The sequence below is a fragment of the Ursus arctos genome, unplaced genomic scaffold (genome assembly GCF_023065955.2).
Source record: "Ursus arctos isolate Adak ecotype North America unplaced genomic scaffold, UrsArc2.0 scaffold_14, whole genome shotgun sequence".
NCBI lineage: Eukaryota > Metazoa > Chordata > Mammalia > Carnivora > Ursidae > Ursus > Ursus arctos.
Genome location: NW_026622808.1, coordinates 35,709,251 through 35,730,713, shown reverse-complemented (window position 1 = coordinate 35,730,713; position 21,463 = coordinate 35,709,251). Strand labels below are relative to the sequence as shown.

Sequence of the window (21,463 nt, the reverse complement as noted above, 5' to 3'; positions counted from 1 at the left end):
CTCTTTCCAAAATGTGTGCCTGACCTTGTCTCTTCCTTGCGCAAATTCCTGGCTGTATCCCCAGATGGTAGTGTGTGCCCGCCACCTGTGGGGGGGCGGGGGACAGGGACTGAGAGCCCAGGGCTCCCTGTTTACTCCCTGCGGCCCTCTCTGAGCCTCAGAGTTCACACTGTACGAGGGGCTAATGACAGTCCCCACCTCCTGCGGCTGCAGTGGGAGGATCACAGGTGCGAATGAGCCCTTGGTACCGTCGATGTCAGTATCATTACCATTCCCTGCATCCAGGCCCTTTGTGATCAACCCCCAAACCCCTTCCAGTCCGGCCAGGGGAACTGCTCACTGTTCCCTGCACTTGCCCGTGTCCCCGCTCCAGACCTTGTCTTGGCCTGTCTCATTCTTCTTCTCTGTCCCTCCCCACCCCAGTCCTCTCACAATTTCTTGGTCTAGCCCCACTAAATTTCCATCCGCCTCCCTTGGCTGAGACCTGGCCCCTCACCGCCCCCCACTCCAGGACCCCTCCTGCTTCTCTCGCTCTCCTGAGGCCCACCCCACGGCCTTGATCCTCAGCTGCTGTGATTTGGGGCCTGGCTGGTCTTGCCATGGGTGGTGCTCTTCTCAGGGATGGAGGCCAGGTGTCTCACATCTCCGTCAGCCTCCCGTGCTCCCCGCCTGACCCACCAGCGGATCTCACTGGGGCCTGCCGTCTACCCCGCTCTCCTATCCGAACTACCTAACCAAGACGATACCTCTCACACTCAGCTTACCTGGAAGGGCAGGGGCAGGGCTGGGAAGATCACCCGAGAGTCTGACCTCTGCCCAACCCCTGGGGACATGCCCAGATTACAGAATGAGGGCAGCTGGCCCCACCCCAAAGGTCTTTGTGTCTACTGAGGCAGGAGCTGATGGTGAGCCCTGTCCTGAAGCACAGCCTGCCGACTCCTGACCTCAGCTCCTTCCCTGAGCCAGGGAGACCTGGAGATGGTGGTCAGCTGCTTGAGGGGCCCTCTCCTCCAGGGTAGGCTTGGACCACACCCCGGCCCCAAGTTCTCCCTGACATCTGACAGCAGGGCTGGCTGGAGATGTGGCTGGATGGTCCTTGCTTAGGCCTAAAGCAACCCACTTGGAAAAGGTCAGCTTTCCTGGGCCTCTGCCTCTGGATGAGTGATCTCATTCTCTCTGGCTTTACCTTCTGTCTCCAGGAAATGGGGTGCAGGGGGACCTGGGACAGGAGGTAGAGAGGCAATAGGCAGGTGGGTGCTTTGGGCAGCTGAAAAGTGAGGCCCAGGTGCTGGGAGCTCAGTATGGATTTTAGTATCCACCGGGCTAGGTGCTGGGAAAGGCTGAAGTGTCCTGGACCTGTCTCAGGTGTTTCTGCAGACCCTCCCTGACCCTGTTGTCCCTCTTCCGTGCCCTCCTACAAAGGCCACTGGAGATGTCTGGCTAGACACCAAGGGCTCCAGGGCAAGAGAGGGCAAACCCAGTTGATAATGGAAATAGGCTTTCAGAAAAGCCCACTCGTAGGAGGCCCTAGGCTCACTTTCCTTTGCCCAAAGAAGGCCCTGAGTGGGAGATGGTGGGTAGAGAGGGAGAGCAGGGGAGAGGGCGGGATGGGCCTCCTATCTGACTGAGGCACTTTGGGGGTTATGTTAGAGAATGTCTGGGCAGGTGATTTTCTTCTCCGAGCTTCTGCCTCACAATCTGTAAAGGGGGCAGAATACTGCCTACGTCACACGGCTGTGGTGAGAACTGAATGAGCCAGCACATGGACAGACCACCCAGGGCGGGGCTGCACACATGGGAGGGGGCCACAAACCTCTGCTTGTCCAAAATTGCCCAGGGTTTAGTAGATAGACCCCCAAGAAATGGTGCCGGCTGTCTGTGGGTCCTCCTGGGAGGGGTGTGTGTGGGGGGTCTGTTCCCACGTGAGGAAACCATGTCTTGGCACAGGTGTGGGTCCCTGGGGTTCATTTCTCCCGCAGAATCGGCGCTCAGAAGGTAACAGGTAGGGGGCAGTCTCCGGAAGGCTGGTGCTCAGTGGGGGGAACGGTGGACAGGCCAACTCGGGGGAAAAAGGGCAGACAAAAAACACAGACAGGCGACCCCAGAGTGGGCGCAGTGGCTAAGGTCTATCGGGGTCCAGCCCTGTGGCCTCCTGCACCAGAGCGGACCCTCAGGAGAGGGTCGTGCTGAGCACCCCCTCCCAGCAAGGTTGGCTAGAGTTGGCCTTCGTGTCCCACCCTGGCCAGGCAGTCCGAGGGCCTCAGAAGAGCCCTGGGGCCCAATGCTGAAAGGTGGCCCTGCTCCCTGGAGGGCAGGATGTGGCCTATCAAGCTGAGATCTGCCGGCGTGTCTGGGGGAAAGGCCTCCAAAGCCTCCATGCTGTGAACTGTGCTTGCCCGTCACTGAGCTCATTCACCAGCCAGTGGGCCCGGCGCTCCGTTGAGACTGATTCCCGAACCAGGAGGGCGAATTCCCAGCCAGGGTCCTGCAGCGTGTGTCGGACGAAGGCAGTCCTGGCGCACAGGCACAAGCCCCCGCCTGCTTCTCCCCACAGCTGCCCTTTCCCAAGGGCACACGTGGGAGGTTTATTTTTCCTATTGAGGAATAACCTACATTCAGTAAAGGGCACTAATCATGACAGTACAACGTGCTGGACAGACACCTGTGTGACGGTGACCCTGAGCAAGGTTCCTCATTCCAGAAAATTCCCTTGTATCCCTTGCCCGTTGATATACCCTACCCCAGAATTAACCAGTATTCTTTTTTTTTTTTTTAATTTATTTATTTAACAGAGATAGAGACAGCCAGCAAGAGAGGGAACAGAAGCAGGGGGAGTGGGAGAGGAAGAAGCAGGCTCATAGCGGAGGAGCCTGATGTGGGGCTCGATCCCATAAAGCCGGGATCACGCCCTGAGCCGAAGGCAGACGCTTAACCGCTGTGCCACCCAGGCGCCCCATGAATTAACCAGTATTCTGACCTCTGTCATCGGAGATTGGTTTGGTGTCCTAGACCATCGAGTAAATGTGGTCATGCAGTAGGTTCTTTTTTGGGTCCGTCTTCTTTTGATCAGAATCATGTTATTTGGATTCCTCCTCGTTGTTATGGGTGACATTTGTTCGTTCTTTTTTACCACGGGGTAGTATCGCATTGTATGGGCGTACCACAGTTGGTTTATCTGTGCTTCTGTCGGTGGGCGTTTGGGCGATTTCCAAAGTTTTCGGCCATAATGAATTAAAGCGCTGTGAATATTCTTGTGCCAGCTTGTGTGTGTGGACATGTTTTTATTTCTGTGGTTTTATTTCTCCACCTACGAGTGGAGAAACTGGATCACAGGGTAAGTTTGTGTTGAACTTTAGAAGAAACTGCCATTAGCAACGTGTGCAAATTTCAGTTGTTTCTCATCCTTGGAAGTCCTTCTGCTCCAGACCCTCCGGTGCCTCAAAGAGCCACCTCCTTGCCCCATCTGGAGATGCGCCTGGCTGCTAGGAGAGGCAGACATCCTCCAGGACCCAGAAGCCTCCTGCAATGGAGGGGTCTGGCTGGTGTGGGCAGGTGCGGGCTGCACCCTCCGGGAGGGAGAAGGGAGCTCACATTTGGTGATCACCAGCTACAAATTGAGCACCACACGAAGGTACAGGCCCTTACCGAATCCTCTGGCTGCTGGGGTCCTGTCAGGAAGGGCCGGAAGGGCACACAAGACATTTGCTGTTTGAAGACAGCCTGTCCCCAAGGCTGCCTGTCCTTAGCAGCCCTTCCCCTGCCACCATATTGGATCTAGTACGTGACCGAGCACAAAGGCTCTGAGAAGGTCTACAGAGCCTCTCTCCAACCTGCCCACCCCTCTCTCCTGCACAGAGGAAGAGCAAGGCCCTGGGAGAGAAGGGACTGTGCCCCCACAGTTATAAGCAGAGCTGGGCTACGACTCAGGTTTCCTGCTTCCTTCTCAGGAGAGGAAATCAGGCCTCCTCCCTTGGAGGGAGGCTTTGTCTATACCCCTCTGTCATGGAACCAACCCTAGGGAGGGTGTCACCCAGCTGGGAACACCTCTGGGGGCAGGGCAGTGAGGACTCAATCCAGCTTGCTCAGGCACACAGCAAGCGTCAATGAGAGGAAGGAGGGATGAATGATTTAGTCTGGCTCTGCTGCTTGGGAACATGCTAGAAAACTCCTTCTCTGAAATATTCACAAGCTCAGTCCTGGATCTTGGAGCTGAAAGAATCTCCAGACATCTTTGAGCGCCATGCTCTGCTTTCAACAGCCCGGGTGCTACTAGCCGAATTTTAAGGATAAAGTAATTGATATCAAGATGTTAAGTGACTGCCCCAGGTTTTGTACTCCAGACCTGACTGGATGAGGACAGTGGAGAGTGGAAATTGGAGGCCTTAGGAGCAGGACCCAGCAGGAATGAAGAGCACACATCTCAGGAATTACAAAGTAAGTAATGAGAAAATTAGGATTCAATTGGCCATACTTCATTTTGTACAAAGCCACTGGGTAAAGCGAGGTCCATCGGTATTTCTCCTGATTCTGTCTGTATTTGGCAGAAATCTCTTTCCCCTAAATCCACCCAGTGCACAACCAGGCACCAAATTGGGGGCATAGAGGTGGCATCATGCTTTTGGCTGGTAAGCCCAGCTGGGTAACTGTGAGGCTTTTGTTCATCAGGGAGATTAAGCAGCCCTGTTGCTATAAGGGCAGCAAACATATTAAATGTCCTTGTTAACATTTTATAGATTCGCGACAATATGCTAACAGTTATTATATATAAGCTAATCTTAATAAAAAGGAACAATGGCAGCATGGGAAGGAGTGGGGATGGGACACAAGGTCTATGACAGGTGGGGACGATGGTCTCCAATAATAGTAAGCAGGCAGGGTGTGGAGAGAGGACTCTGAGCATTAGGGGGATTCAGGCTATGTTTGCCCAAGCCCCGCAGGTGGCTCCGGGGAGAGACTGGGAGGGTCCGTGGTCACATCTCCCTTTACCTTACCCTCTCCCGGTGGGCTTGAGCAACCAACTCCCTTCCAAGGGCCCAAAAGTGAGCTCTCTTCGCAAATCTCCTAACTTTGACCCTCCACGAGGGCCATGACAGGCCTGGAGAATGTTCTATGAGCTGGCTGTACTCCCGACTCCCTCCTGGCTCTTGGACTGCAAGCAGCCAGAGATAGGAGTCCTTGGCCAGCATAGGGAGACTTGGTGTCCTAGTTTCAAATGCCAGCCCCTCAGCCCCAACCTGACCCCCAGCGCTTAGAATTTGCCTCCCTGGGGTGAAGCCTGGGTGACTGCTTTTTTTCAGTGTGCTACCCAGAGCAAATGGGTAGAGGACTGCAAGGAACGGGGGAACTAAATGCCCCATTAAAGACATACACGTTAAATAAAAGTATGCGTGTATATTTATATATTTACATATATAAGTATGTGTGCATGTGTGTATATGTACACTTTTTGATGTGTATGACTATTAATGAAGCATTTATTATATATTGAATATATACATTATATATTATTCTCATATATTATATATTATATAATTACATTATATTCTCATTTACACATTACATATTTCACATTACATGTACATATTCATTTAACATTTCACATTAAATTTTATTATAGATTATATTTTCATAAATATGTTATATTACTAATTAATAATTATTTGTTCATAGTAACCCTACACTGGAAAGAACCCAAATGCCTATCAATAAGGGAATGGATAAACAAATTGTGGTATATCCATACAAGGACTACTACTGGGCAAGAAAAAGGAATCGACTACTATCACACGCAGTAGCATGAAAGGATCTCAAAACGATGCCATAGGAGAGAAGACAGGCAAAAGAGACTACCTAGTATGTCATTCCATTTATATAAGATTCCAGAAAATGCAAACTAATCTGTAGTTTAAAAAAGCAGACCAGTGGCTTTCTCGGGGTGTGGCAGAGGGAGGGTAGATTGCAAAGAGATGTGAAGACACTTTGGGGATGATGAAAATCGTTGTTTTCTTTATTGTACTGATGGTTTCATAGGTATAGTTTTATGTCAAAACTGATCAATTTCTACAATTCAATACGTGTAATTTATTGTATATCTTCATATATACTTTAGCAATGTAAAAACGTGATTTTCAATCATATTCCTTTCTTTAACATTGTTGATATCATAATTTTCTTTAATATTATTATATAATCATTTAATATATTTTGTGAGGGGCACAATGGTTATGTCCTTTGATAAATGAAAATTATTTAAAAGTAGCATTTTCTCATCTTCCTTTTAAAATTTCTTTATTTAGCATATGTTTTGTAATGTATGTGATATTTTACTAAAATAGTACATATGTATAAAATAATACGATTTAAGCAGAAGTAAACGTACTGAAGGATATGTACTCAAAATGTCACTGGTGTGGGCGCACTATTTTGAAGACCAGTAGGATAAGGAGCTGCTGAACTTCTATTCCTTGGGCATTCTGTATGATTGAAATAATTTTTAACCTGAAATAAAGGAGTGGTTGAATATTAGAGGGAAAAAAAAAAGAATCATCTGGGTGGCTGGCTGGCTCAGTCAGTAGAGCATGTGACTCTTGAGCTCAGGGTCATGAGTTCAAGCCCCACGCTGGGTATGAAGCCTACTTAAAAAAAATAAAATAAAAAAGAATCATCTTCTGATACACCTAACATGGGTGAATCTCAAAAACAGACACAAAAGAGTGCTACTCTATGATGAATTTTTAATTTTTATCTAGCTACAGAGATAGAAGTCAGATCAGTGGTTGCCTGTGAGCAGGGCAGTCCCTGGAAGGGGATGAGAGGAACTTTCTGGGGTGATGGAAAGCTCCGTATCTTGATTGTGCTGTTGGGCACCTCTGTCAGCACCCAGGGAACTGTACACCTATAAAATGGGTGCATTTTACTGTATTCAAATTATATGTAAAAAAAAAAAAGAGAGACTATTGTGAACAACCTCACTGTGCTGCCCCAGGCAACGTACCACGTGGGTCACACCTGACCCAAGGGTTACCAGTTTCTGTCCCCTGCGACAGTCACTGTAGACTTTTCTCATAAATTTTTTTTAAAGATTTAATTTATTTATTTGAGAAAGAAAGAAAGAATGAGCAGGAGGAGCCAGAGGGAGAGGGAGAAGCAGACTCCCCGCTGAGCAAGGAGCCCGATGCGGGACTCGATCCCAGGATCCCAGGATCCCAGGATCATGACCTGAGCCAAAGGCAGATGCTTAACCAACTGGGCCACCCAGGTGCCCCTAAATTTTTTTAAAGTAAGCTTTATGTTCAGTGTGGGGCTTGAACTCACGACCCTGAGATCAAGAGTCACGTGCTCTACCAACTGAGCCAGCCAGGTACCCTGCTCATACAAGTTTCTAATTGAGGTCTTAGTCACATACCATAAAATTCACCCCTTTAAAGTGTTTTTCAGTATATTGTGAAGTTGTGCAACCACCACCATATCTAATTTTAGAACATTTCACCACCCCAGAGAGAAAGCCCACCCTGTTGCCCTTGCATTGCTGAGTGTCCTTGGTCACCTGTTTGGTACCTGTGAGCTCATTAGCAGGTAAGAAGTTGATGGTGCAAAAATGTATGGCTTAATAATATAAAATTGAGAACATTGTGCCCATTAATTTATTTTTCTTCCATCAATTGAAAAAAGAGGGGTGTAGAGGCAGAAAGGGCCCCCTGGGAATGAATGGGGCATGGCCCTGGGCTTGCAGCACTCAAGATTGGAAAATGGGGTCCAGGCCTGTGTCTTTCCCAAGATAGGCAACTGGGAAAAAACAAGCTAAATGACTTAGGTTGACAGAGAAAGAAATGGAGAGATCTTGAGGGGTCTCCTGGAGGAGTGGCTTTGGGAGCAGGCCAATTATTTCTCATAACTCTGTTGTTCACAGTTTGCAAAGAGTATTTACAAACATTCTGTCCTTGGATTCTCAGGACCCGGGTAGGCAGGTGGCTTTATCCCCATTTTACAGCGATGAGGGAACTAAGGCCCAGAGAAGTGAAGGCTCCCGTAAAGAAGGTTCCATAAAGAAGCGATGATTAAATCTGGACTTGACTGAAGCCTCTTCCATTCCAACACAGGATAGGAAAGAGGGATGCCTGGTGGAGGCATTTGCAGGAGCTAAGACATGGAGGTGGAGCAGGGCAGGTGCTGGGGGGACAAATGTCAGTGGCCTGTGCCCCCAAGACAGCAGGGCCAGCAAGTGGACCAGGCCTCTGTGGCGATTGGCATGATGTGAGCAGTGACTTGTTGGTAGTAATCACTTGATCACTTGGGTAATTAGCCACAGGGACTCATTATGTGACTTGTGTCACTTGGGCTGACTAAAGGGAGCTGGCTGCCCAGTGGCAATGGAGGGCTGCTGATGGCTGACAACAGGGCCTGGCAGGCTTCGGAACTTAATTAAGTTTTTCTGGGGTTGAAAACAGCCCCTCTCTCTGGCCCAGGGCTCTACTGGTGCCTGGGGCCCAGGCCTGGCCCTCATGTTCTCATCCAGAACAAGGTCCTGGGCGAATACACAACCGCAGAGAGCAGGCCTGCCTGCAAGTAGCACGCGAGGGTTGGAGGGATAGGGCATTCATATGGGATGATTAAACACTCACCCCTTGGTCCGTGAGGACAGGGGGTAAAAGCTCTACCCCACAGAGCCAGTGGGAAATAGAGACAGCATTGGGAATGGCCAAGCTGCTTCATGGGGTGCCTGCCTCTGGTGTTACACGCTACCAGCTGACCAGTAGACACCCTCTCATCCACCCAATGCCTGTCAGGGAAAGGGCTGGCTTCATCTCTGCCCTCAGGGGGCCTGATATCTTTCTGTGGGATTAGACAAGGTGACAGAACCCAAACAAATGACAAATACAGATTACATTATAAGAAGTAACTGTGAAGAAACAATTAGGAGGGAGGAAGGGAGGGAAGGAGGTTGAGAGAGAGAGAGAGAGAACCTGTTTATGTGGGATAGGTAGGGACCTCTTTTCTGAGGAGACCACCTTGTTAAAAAGATACTGGAACAATGTGAAGGTACCAGCTATGTGAAGGTGGGTGCAGGAGGCAAAATGAAGAGTGTACCAGGCATTGGAACAATGTGGGCAAGGGCCCAGCGGTGGGAAGGACCTGGGCATACTTACGGGGTGGAAAGGATACAGCAAGCAAAGCAGATGAGCGGTGACTGTAAGTGTGGAGCGTGGGCAGGGCCAGTCTCATAGGCCAAAGCAGGTCTTTGCACGTATTCAAAGTGCAGCGGAAAGCCCTGGGAGGCTTTGGGGCGGGGGTGTGCCATGACCAGGAGTCTGTTTTCTTCAAGCTCTTCTGGGGGCTGTCTCTTCTGTGCATGACTCCCACCTTAATTTCCAAGGAGCAGGAACTGGCATACCTGGCTTGTGGCCTAGCTCTGTCTCTCACTAAGAGTGACCTGGAAGTTTCCAGTTTGCTCTTTGTCCACAGGGAACACCACGATCTACCCCGAGGGATTGTGCAAGGGTTAAAGGAGATTTCATGTGTGTACACCCATACCCACACCTACACCAGCCAGGCACAAGGCAGACTCTCAAAGGGTAGCTTTTAAATCTTCCTCCACTGTAAAGATTCCTTTAAATCTCCACTCTTCCTCTTCCTCAGGGGTCATGAAGTGGAGGAAGGCTGGAGTCAACAAGGAACCTGATTTCTGAGTTTTAAAATATTCAAATAGGGGCGCCTGGGTGGCATAGCGGTTAAAGCGTCTGCCTTCGGCTCAGGGCGTGATCCTGGCGATCTGGGATCGAGCCCCACATCAGGCTCCTCTGCTATGAGCCTGCTTCTTCCTCTCCCACTCCCCCTGCTTGTGTTCCCTCTCTCACTGGCTGTCTCTATCTCTGTCGAATAAATAAAAATAAAATCTTAAAAAAAAAAATAAAAAAAAATAAAATAAAATATTCAAATAAATAGAAAGAGAGCACATGTCCCAGTTGGGAAAATGACATATTACAGAATATTTGATCTATTTAAATTAATTCATAGGTTTAATGCAACTCTGTGCAAAAACCTCGATTTTTTTTTATAACTAAAAATATCAGTAACAACAGGTGACATTTACTGAGCATTTACTATGTGTGTAGCATTGAGCTTGTGAGGCAGATGTTACTCTTATTTCCATTTTATATATCCCCTAGGTCTAGATGGGTTAAGTAACTTGCCAAGGTCATGGGGCTGGTAAGTGTTGGACCTGGATGGTCCCATCTTCAAAGCCAGCATTCCTAATCCTTATATGTTAACTAGGATGTGTATGGATACAGAAACCAGTGTGGTTACCAAGCGATATTCTGAATAACAGGAAACTCTGTGAAGGGCAAGACAATCCTGTTAGATGTTAGAACCTATTCTAAAGAACCAATAGATCCATATGGTATCTGCTCAAACTGAGGTCTGTGAAAAGAAATGGAGAAACAGATTGACCTGAATCAAAAGCCTAGTGTAAAAATAGATTTTACTGAACAAAGGGTAGGGGAAAAATTATTTAATAAGTGATGATTGCATAAGCAATAAAAACTGGTGATGCTGGTGGCGAGTTAAGTCCATATTTTATTCCACACAGGAAAATAAACTGGGATGGATAGTCATCAAAGAATTAAATATAAAATGAAATTTTAGAAAACTAGCAGAAAACAGACCATCAGATGGGTGGAAGAAAGCTCATTTTGTCAGCATTCAAGCAATAAAATCACAAAGGACTAGAATGACAGATTGAACGTGAAATTATAACAAGAAAGAACAACAGACTGGGAAATGTTTGCATCATTGATGACACAGGAATAATATTGATAATATAAAAAATGCTTATTCAACGTTAGAGAAGCTTCGAGTCCCAGCAGATGAATGGATATGAACAGCCATTCACAGAAAGGCTAATACAGAGAGTAAATGATGAAAAAACATTCATTTTTAAAGCCATCTAAGAAAGGCTAAAGTAACCTTGAACTACTGACATACTAGCAAAGTAGGAGGGGAAAAAAGAGATGTGTATTATACTCCTTACACTCGTTACTGTAAGACCGCAGAGCAAGCGGGGAAGGTCCAATGGCACCGTGGAGCAAGACCCCTCTGCATTCCACTTGGCAACTCAACTGCCAGGAATTTGTCCTGAGAGCAGAATTAAAGGACATACAAGCAAACAATGGTAAAGAACCCAAATATACCATATTAGAAGACTGAGTAAATGCATGAGGATACCTGCACACCTTCAGAATGAATCATGTGAATAGAAGAAAATGTGAAGTGAGAGTAGCATACACAAGAGAAGAATGTGTGGTTGGTTGCAACTATGTAAAGACATGTATATAGGTGGAAGGTTTTATGGGTTCCCTAGTATTATACTTTATTTGTACATTTTTCTTTCTCTGGTTGCCATGTTGTCTTTCAAGTGGTGGTTAAAACAAATTCAAATTCAGCCACCTAGTGACTTAGGGCAAGTTTGTCTGTAAAGTGGGGTAATGTTTCTCAGCGCGGTGGTGAGGTCAGTGGCAAGTGGCCTGAGCCCGCGTTTGGTACCTCAGACCTCGTTCTTGCAGTGGGGCGCCTCCTTCCTTAAAGGCAGGAGTCATCAGCGCCCAGTCTGAGACCTTCTCCCCGGGCCCGGGGGGTTGGGGCACTCCTGGGTCTCGGCTGCAGGAGGACTCCCTTCCGGAGGGAACTTCCCATAGCAGCAAGGGAGGGGGAGGTGTCCCACCGGCATCTGCGCTCGCAGGGGAAGGGGCGAGCTCGGAGAACATAACCGCTTGTGGGCACCTCGGGTTGCCGGGCCGCCTTGCAGCCACCTTTGAACTTCTGTTCCGACTCGGGGCCCCCGGCTCTCCTGCCCGAATTCGGCAGCCGTCTTGTGCCCCCTCGCTGGGGCCCCGGGCGGCAGGGAAACTCGGATTTACAGGGCGCCTCCTGCGGAGGCCTGGAGACACCCAGTGCGCCTGGGGGCCCGATGCTGACTTCGTAGACACCCGGCACTGGGGTGCCCTTCCAGGTCGCGAAGCACGCACCAGATCCCCGACGTGGGCCAGGCGGGTGGACGCAGCCCTCTCCGGCGGCGACACGCGCCCATCTGGTATCGGCCGCCGCTCCGTCCGTTCCTCCGCTAATGCCATCTTGCCCGAGGCGGTCACGTGCGGACGACAGCGGCGCGCTTAGCCCCGGCCCGGGCGGCAGGACCGAACCGCGGACGCCGCTGGGCTCCGTGCACAACCCGAGGTGAGGCGCGAGGGCCCTTCCCTCGTGGGTCGGGTAAGGGACAGGGTGGGCGCTGGGTCCCTGGGGCGCGTCTCCCTGTTGGGGCCCGTCCGCAAGGGGCCGCCTCGCCGTCGGGGGCCACAGGCGCCGCCGCGTGCCCTGCGCCACGGCCTCGGGGATGTCCGCGGCAAGTTGTGGCTCGGGGCACGAGGGGCGGGGGTGGCTGGCGGCGCCGACCCCCCCGGCCCCTAGCTGCCCGAACACCTAGCATCCCGCGCGGCCCCAGCCGGGCTGGAAGTCTTGCGGGTCGGCTCGGGGAGGCCCGGCCCGGGGGCGCCACGCGCGCCGCGCGAGGGGCGCGGGCTGCCGGGAGGAGCGCGGATGGGGGGGGGGGGGCGCGGGCGCATGCGCCCTGCGCCCGTGCCATATTGGAATGAGTCGGAGCGCGGAGCGCCGCCGCCGCCGCCGCCTCCGCCGGAGCGCGGGTGGAGGGGGGCGGGGAGAGCTGCCGGCCGCCCCGCTCCGCCGAGCCCAGCAGGAAGGAGGGCGCGAGCGGGCGAGCGCGGGTGGCGCGAGCGGAAAAAGCGCCCGCGCGGGGAAGCGAAAAGAAGGAAAGAAAGAAAGAAAACGAGCGCGAGAAGGGGCAAAGCCAGCGTTCGAGCGAGGGCGCGCGCGAAAACTCCCGGCAGGTAAAAAAGCGGGGCCGCCAGCTGGGCCTTCCCGCGCGGCGGCCTGAAGGGGCGACGGCGGCGCTGGGGCGGGGGACCGCGCGGCGCCCCCCTCGAAGGGGTCGCGCAACTTTGCCAACGAAAAACCGCCGGGAGCCGGCGGGCGGCGGGCGCGCGGGCTGAGGCGCCAACGGGCGGCGGCGGCACGTTGGGGGCGGGGGCGGGGCGGGGGGAGCGCGGCGGCCGCGCGCGGCCTCGCGCGCCCCCGCGGCCCCGCGCGTCGGCCGCCCGGGCTGCAGGAGCGCGCCTGGGCGTCTCACCGCGGCGGCGAGCAGCGGCGGCGGCGGCCGGCGGCCCGCGGCGGGCGGCGCGGCGCGCGGCAGCCCCGGGGGCGTGAAAGGAAAGTGGCCGGGCGGCGGTACCGGCGGGCGCCCAAGTTCCCCGGCGCGCTGGGCCCGCCGCGCGCCCCTCCCCGCGCGTCCCGCGCTCCCGCCCGCCGAGCCCCCGCGGACCCGCCCCCCGGGCTCGCTCCGGGGCCGGGGCGCGAACCCGCAGCGGGGGCCGGGGGGCGCGCTGCCCGCGCGGCGGTCCGAACTTCGGAGGGCGGAGGTGGCCGCTGCGCTGCTGCGGAGCGTGTAGCGGCCGCCGCAACCGGTTGCTTCGGGTCAGCGTGGTGGAGTGCGCCGGGCCTCTCCGGCGCCGCGCGCGAGCGGGCAGTGGACTCGCCCGGCACCCGCCGCCCGACCCCGGCCGGACCCGCTCGCTCGGGGCCCCGAGCTGCGCTCGGGAGGGCCGTGACCGTTTCGATTTCTGTTCTTAAAGTCTCGTTTTAAACCGTGAAGAGGAGGCTGTGGAGGGGCGAGCAGAGAGTCCTGAGAAGCAAGGCCTGCTGTGGTGGGGAGCAGAATCGCCTTGTGAGAACAGAAATAAATTCCCGCGGAAAAAGGATGTATGTTAAGTTTTTAGCAAGATGTCAGCTGTTCACTGGGGTCTGAAACTAAGCCGCTAGGCACAGGTCACCTGCAAGTCTTGTTATGTGCAGAGAGTTGGGTAGGACACCCCGGGCAGAGGCAAGATTTCTGTTGAGTGGGTCTTATTCCCGGTGGGTCACTCAAAGCCGTGCTGGTGAACGGCCCCAAGCGATGTTTTCCGGAGTCCTACTTAGTGACATAGTTTTGAGAGCCAAGTAACCATTGAAGAGATTTCAAAGGAAATAAGATGGATTTTGCCAATCCCTGCATATAGCTTTTCCTCCAGAACCACATTTTAAAGATGTCACACTTGATTGCATCGCAAGAAAAATGCCTGCCTTAAAATGTAATTGATCATTTGCCAACTGTCTTGAGAGGAGGAAGATGAGTGTGTCTTTGTGTGTACATTTTGGGGCCTGTTGGCCTGGTATTTTGAGGAGTGTGTTGAATCCTTCTAGGCCATAGGTAGATCCAGAGTTCATATTTGTTTACAATGTCACAAAAGTAACGGCCTGGTGGAAACGGGAGTGGCTCACGATCAGGAAACCATTCTGTTACTACTGTTGTCATTGACTAGCTGCCTTATCTTGGTATGGTTCTTACCCTAAAGATTTGGTTTTCCTTATTTGCACAATCAGAATGAATAGATCATCTTTCTGCATGTTTTCAGATGTCAATTTGGCAACTTTTAAAAAAGATTAAAAAAATCACAGTCTGTATTTTGACAAGTTCTACATAAAAGTGCTCACAATAAATATACATCTTTATTAAAATACATTTGGTAAAAAAATCTTAGTTGCTACATTTAGTGTTATTTTGTGTCACTTATTTGAACAAATACATTTACAAATGTATTTCAATGTGTTTTAAAAATTATATTTATTTTTTTAAATTGAGGTCTAATTTACAGTAAGACCTTAAATGACCTATGTGCCCTGATAACCACACTCAGATCAAGATACACAACATTTCAGCCTCCCAAAGGGCTCCCTTTACATTGCTCTCATTCAGTAGACACCTCTCCCCTCCCCAAGGTGACCACTTCTGGCACCACTAGTGAATTTTGCTTCATAACAGGACTCTTTCGGGGGTGAGGGGCAATATTAAGCTGAAGGACACAGGTATGTAAAGCTGGAGTTATGGTCATTTTTGCCATGACTCTAACTGCTTTTATAATAGTGTTTACGGTTTTTACTACCTAGAATTCTAAGACTTCTTAGCCGGAAGGCCCCTTGTCAGCTGAGGCAATGTTTTGTAGGTTTGGATCTGTGGTTGTTGGGCATCCTTGTCGTCACAGGCCCAGTATGGAGGTGTGTTACTTCCTAGTTTTGGAATAGTGGTGTATTTCCAGACAGCAGGTTTGGAGGATGGATCATGAACTTTCCCAACAAGTCAGTGTTTAAGGTGTTAGTAGATGAATCAGTTCCTTAAAGCCTAGAATTGGCTGAGAAAATTGAATGAAAATTGATTTTTTAAAGTTCAGTGAATTAAAGAATGTGGGCATAAAGCTTTAACAACATTTTAAATGACAGCAACTAACTTGATTTATATATGCAGGATATTTGCCTGGTTTATCAAGTCATTAAAACTCTAGTGATGAAAGCAAAAACAAAAGGTAACTATAAATTATGTCAGGTGCGATTAATTTTTTTTTTTTATTTCAACATGATTAGGATACCTTTTTGTATTAGCCCTCTAGGAAGTTGGGTTTTTTATATTCTCCACCGAAGCAAGTACTTCCAACAATTTACTATTCTTCCCAAATACCTTTTAATGTATTCCTGTATCTTTTCTTGTTTTTGCTCCTAAAGGAGAGGAGTTAGAAGTTGTCAGTGAATTCTTGGTAATTCTTCACAATGGCCTGTGTTTTTTACTGCAAGGACATCTGTGTGATGCGAAGTTGGGAACTGTCTAAGGCCTGGGGTAGGGATTTATGGGGGCATAGTCCACAAAGGTCAAAGATTTTCTTTTGTAAAGTGGATTTTGCTGAATAAGTCTGTTTTCTGTGATTGAGCCAGTCAGTTGACTAACCAGCAGCTAAGCTGGATTTGGTTACTCTGCTCCAAGAATCACAGCATCATTAGCCAAGACAGTAATCCATCACTGAGTTAGAATTGATCCACTGGTTGTGTGTGTGCATCTTTTTAGAGTTCTTAGCTTTTGCATTATCAGATATTTCACTTAAAATTTATTAAATTTTGAGAGATGCAGCTAAAGGTGCAAAATGAGAAACAAAATACATATAAAAGGGCATTTCCTCTTTTGATATTTGTTTCTTTGAAAATTTTTATTTTTCTCTTTAAAAATGCTTTTCCTGTCCGTAACCTTGCTGCTTCTGTAGGGTACTTTTGCTTTCACAGTGGTAACTAGACTGGGCTTAGCTACAGAATGAGGGTGTGGATGCAGACATCCTTTGACTCTGAAGTCTGTAGAACAGGCCCAAACTTCATTGATCTTTTTGTTAACACTTCATGTTATGTTCATGTTAAATAAATGAGTACAATCCAGAAAGCAGACCATTATGTAGGCATATATTTTGAACGCCAAATATTTTTATATTAAAGATTTTCTCTTATGATTTCCTATAACTCTGTTATTGCAGGGTAGTTTTCTTTTAGTAAATAGTATTTGCTATCTAACTGGGATGTTTTGTAATTGAAAAAAATATTTCTCCTTATACATAATTGTTAAATTGGATGAAAGTCTCTGGGGATTTTGGTTGCCAGGAAGATTTTGAACCATTAGACTTTAGGGAGCGGGATTTTGATATGACTCTGTTTCTTCAAGTGGTACTAGCCCCATTGGAAAATGATTTAAAATAAAAAGGATGTGGTCAGGTTGTTGCAAGTTCATTTTTAAATTTTACAAAGGTGGGAGAGAGGATAAGAACAAAGACAAGTTATTAATAGAAAAACTATGACTTCACTGCAGAAGTTTTAACAAGTTTGAATGTAAACCTTTGCCTTTAACTCAGGGGCACGTGAAGATTTGTATATAATTAATTTCTAGTCTCTTATCCAAGAGGATGTTTTTAACCTTATTCAGGTCTGTTAATCTTTAGATGATCACTCAAGGACATAATTAAAAAACAGAAGATGCAGCCTGTATGTCGTGCTACAAGATAATATGTTTGGAACTTTGTGGTTTCGTAGGTGGTAACTTCGCAGTCCAGCATTTGGCTGTGCAGGGAGAGCTGCGAGGCGGCATTTCTCACGGAGTGCAGCGCTGCTTGCAGGTTCCTTTTTGACATTTTTGCTTAATTCAGAGAAAGGTTAGTTGCTGAACTGATTTGGGGTGGATAGGGCAGTTGAGAGTACCTGTTTGGTCTGGGACGACGTTTGGAGAGGATCTTCGATGAGGGAGGGAAGGGACATTGTCGCAGTTGCAAGTACAGGACAGTCAGGTATTTGGAATGACAACATGAGATGGGTGGAGGAATTGAGCAATTATTAAAATACCTCAAGAGTTTTTCCTGTTGACATTCTGTTTAAAGTGTTAACCAACAAGTATTTTGATTTGAATTCCAAATTATTATTACTTTTACCCTGAATAGTTTTTAAAAAATATTTGAGGGGCCTGCTGTGTAACATCTGCTCCGTGGTAAGGCTACCTGTGAGTTGCTGCTTGGTTTTCATTCTTCTCACATTAATTTGCTGCCCAGATTAGAGTGCTTTCTAGTCTTGGAGTTTTTGCTAGTGTTTTTTCTTATGGGTCACTTTTTGTAAAACATGCTTTGTCCGTGTTAAAAATAATATATGGTAATTTGGGATCGTAATTTTAAGATACCATTTTGGCTCATTTTTACTTGTGTCAAAACAAATAACGTTCTTGGAGTGACGAGGTGGTGACAACACAGAATCACTTAACATGTCACCTGTCTAGAACATAGTGAGCAGTGAGGAATATATGTAACATAAAATTTCCCATTTTATCTTATTTTTGATTTTTTAAAGCATTTTATTTATTTATTTGAGAGAGAGAGAGAGCAAGAGCTAGGGTACAAGCAGGGGAAAGAGGGAGAAGCAGGCTCCCCACTGAGCAGGGAGCCTGACGACGTGGGGCTTGATCCCAGGATCCTGGGATCATGACCTGAGCCGAAGACAGACGCTTCACCGGCTGAGCCACCCAGGCACCCCAGAATTTCCTATTTATTTATTTATTTATTTATTAAAGATTTTTTATTTTTTATTTATTTATTCGGCAGAGATAGAGACAGCCAGCGAGAGAGGGAACACAAGCAGGGGGAGTGGGAGTGGGAGAGGAAGAAGCAGGCTCACAGTGGAGGAGCCTGATGTGGGGCTCGATCCCATAACGCCGGGATCACGCCCTGAGCCGAAGGCAGACGCTTAACCGCTGTGCCACCCAGGCGCCCCCAGAATTTCCCATTTTAAAACGTACAGCTCAGTGGCATTAAATACATTCACAGTGTGGAGCAGTTGTCACTGCTTTCCATTTCCAGGACGTTTTCATCTTCCCAAACTGAAATTCTGAGCCCACTGACAGTAACTCCCCATTTCCGTCTCCCTGCCAGCCCCTGGCAGACACCACTGTACTTTCCGTCTTAGGACTGACGGCTCTGGCTGCCTCGTAGGTGTGGAATCATACTGATTTGTCTTCTCGTGAGTGGCTTGTTCCAGCATCATGTCCTCAAGGCTCGTCCATACCGTAGCATGTGCATCAGAATTTCCTTCTGAGGAAATACGTTTTTAAAAAGATTTCAGGGGCACCTGGGTGGCACAGCGGTTAAGCGTCTGCCTTCGGCTCAGGGTGTGATCCCGGCGTTCTGGGATCGAGCCCCACATCAGGCTTCTCCGCTGGGAGCCTGCTTCTTCCTCTCCCACTCCCCCTGCTTGTGTTCCCTCTCTCGCTGGCTGTCTCTATCTCTGTCAAATAAATAAATAAAATCTTTAAAAAAAAATTAAAAATAAAAAGATTTCAGCAGCAGGTAAAATACAGGTACTGGAGGACTCGTTTGTCTCCCTTGGAAGAGCTCTGTAGGTTGCCAGCAGACCTGTGAGAACCAGGTGCCTTTCCTTAGATGCGGGTCCTGACACACTTGGTTATTGGAACGTAAGCGAGATGGAAGCAGAATGGGAGGAGAGGGTGGAAGACGGGCAAGTGAAAAGCAAGGGTCGCTGCAGTCTGGGATTGCATTTGGATAGGGACAGAGAGAGCCTCATGTGTCTTAGGATTCCATCTTCCTGTGCGATCACTGATGTTCACCATGTTGGTCAGGGTCAAAGGATCTCCCAGAACAGTTAACCAAAAAAGTTTGTGTGTTTAAAGTTGTAAATAAGCCTTCAGCTATCTGAGAGGCGTGATTAGTCAGTGACTCATTCTCCAGCTGTTCTGGTTAGTTGAGGTTTTGCCGTATTTAACATCTCGTTTCTGTGTTAATGGAAAACTAGTGAGTTTTTAAAGAGGCTCAATAACCTACATAATAATGATACTACATAATTAATGCTTTATATTTTAAATTTATTGTATTACCTTCTCTTTGCATTTGTGTTATACAGATATCCTGTCACAGACAGAGGGAAAGCAGGTCTCACAGAGCTAAGGATTATGAGTGGAGCAGTTAGTATTCTCAGAATGGCTAAAGAGGTGTACGTTTTTCCTTTTATTATTGTTTTAACTCTTATTTTTTAATGTGTAGTAAACATGGGGTGAGTCTCCTGAATACTGTTTGTTACTAGAGGAGGGCAGGAACTTTGGGGCACCTCTTGATCCCCACTGCTGTCACTACCTTCTTGACAAGGCTGCTTTTGACTATCTTTCTTGAAACCCTTGAAAAATTGATGATGTTGTGAAGGCTGATTTTTTTTTTTCTGCCTTAACTTATTGCTCAGTTCTTAAGGAAATCAGAGTGGTTAGTTGCTTCCTAGAGTTAGTAAGGTTTTTCTGAAAGTGTCTGTTTCTTTGGTAGATACTGTCGCTAGGACACTGGTGAACACCTCTTTTACTCCATTCTCACCCTATTGTGTATCACTGATGCTCCTGAATTGTCAGTTAAATATTGTGAAAAGACCAGTTTATATATGAGTCAATTTGTTTTTTTTTTTTTTAAAGATTTTATTTATTTATTTGACACAGAGACAGCCAGTGAGAGAGAGACAAGCAGGGGGAGTGGGAGAGGAAGAAGCAGGCTCCCAGCAGAGGAGCCCGACATGGGGCTCGATCCCAGGACTCCGGGATCACGCCCTGAGCCGAAAGCAGACGCTTAACGACTGCGCCACCCAGGCGCCCCTATATGAGTCAATTTGTTAATTTTTAAAATAAGCATTGGAGTTTGCAAGTAAACTGTTAGACGAGACATTCTTTTTCTTTTCTTGTTTTTTTTTTTTTTTTTTTAAAGTAAGCTATCTACCCAATATAGGGCTTGAACTCACGACCCTGAGATCAAGAGTCTTATGCTTCACTGACTGAGCCAGGCAGATGTCCCCATTCTTTTCTTTCAAAAAAAAAATTAGTAAGTAGCTGTTCTTTCCAGGAATATGGTTTCCTTTTGATTAGTTTTCATTTTTATTGTTGAGCCAAATGGGCAGGGGTAGGTGGTCTAGTAACTAAAGCTAGAAATTTGAAAAACTTTGGGTGTTTTGTTGTTATATGATCATTTATGATATCTGAACCCTTCAAACTCTTAATGTAATTAATGTTTGTTATTGTCATTTTGTTTCCCTTTAAAAAAAAAATTTTTTTTTAAATAGGCTCCACACCCAATGTGGGTCTTGAACTCATGACCCAAAGATCGAGAGTCACACGCTGTACTGACTGACCCAGTTAGGCACCCCCATTTTGTTTCCTTTTTAAAGCTGGTTTCCTAGTCCTCAATCATGAGTTATATTTGCATTTAAAATATGCGTAGTTATTATTATTAATACAAGTAACATTTTACACAAATTGGAAACCAGACTTAGAGCTTCTCCTAGATGTTATTGGGGCCCTGTTTTGCTTAAGGGCGGATAGAGGCTACGGGGTGAACTGAGAGCAGCTTTAAATGACTCTGTTGCCAGACCCTGTTGCCAGTAGTAGGCGTGACAAGGGAATGGAGGTGTTGGGGAGGCTCTTCTGGCCTTCCCTGCTAGGGTGGGTGTCCTTTCTCTACAGGGAGTGCGGGAGGGGAGAGTTGCATGACTCCTCCTGCCAGGCCCAGGGCCTTAAGGCACTAAAGGCTTCTGAAGACATTGTCCCAACTCTCTATCCTGATTTTGGCTCCCTGTTAACTTGTCTAAAAGGAGCTCTTTCCAGAACATCTCTACTAGTGAAGTCTTAGGTTCTGGTGTGGTGTTCTATAGCTTCCTCGAGGGGCTTCCATACTCCCCTCTCTCATCTTGGACCTCACTGTGATCTTTTTCTCTCAGAGTTCCAGCCCCTTCAGACCTGGATGCATTGTTCGGTCTTTCACTTTCAAGAGTAAGCCAGTATCTGTACTCTTGCCCCATTGCCCTGCTGCAGCCTCTGCTTTGTGGGACACCACCCCCAAGCAGGCTAGCTTGTGCTCTCTCTGGTCTTGGACACAGGCTATCCCGAATTCAGGATCTCCTCCTGAAGTGACCCTGGGTATGGATGGCCCCACGGGGTCCTGTCTTGAGGAAGACCCATTTCTTTTTGCTT

The 21,463-nt window shown here is 48.3% G+C and overlaps 1 protein-coding gene across 13 annotated transcripts in view; it reads left to right on the top strand.

The window, feature by feature from the left end:
* Positions 1 to 11,942: 11,942 nt before the first annotated feature.
* SFMBT1 (Scm like with four mbt domains 1) overlaps positions 11,943 to 21,463 on the top strand; it is a 126,477-nt gene continuing 116,956 nt past the window's right edge. For 4 of the 13 annotated variants that reach the window (XM_044384916.3, XM_044384914.3, XM_026501024.4 and 1 more), the window contains exon 1: positions 12,667 to 12,899. The gene's annotated coding sequence lies outside the window, so the exon portion shown is untranslated. Of the gene's footprint in view, positions 12,232 to 12,665; positions 12,900 to 13,554; positions 13,828 to 16,428; positions 17,085 to 19,365; positions 19,456 to 21,463 lie in introns of those variants that run through there. The other 9 variants (XM_044384915.3, XM_026501028.4, XM_044384913.3 and 6 more) reach the window with 8 other exon arrangements.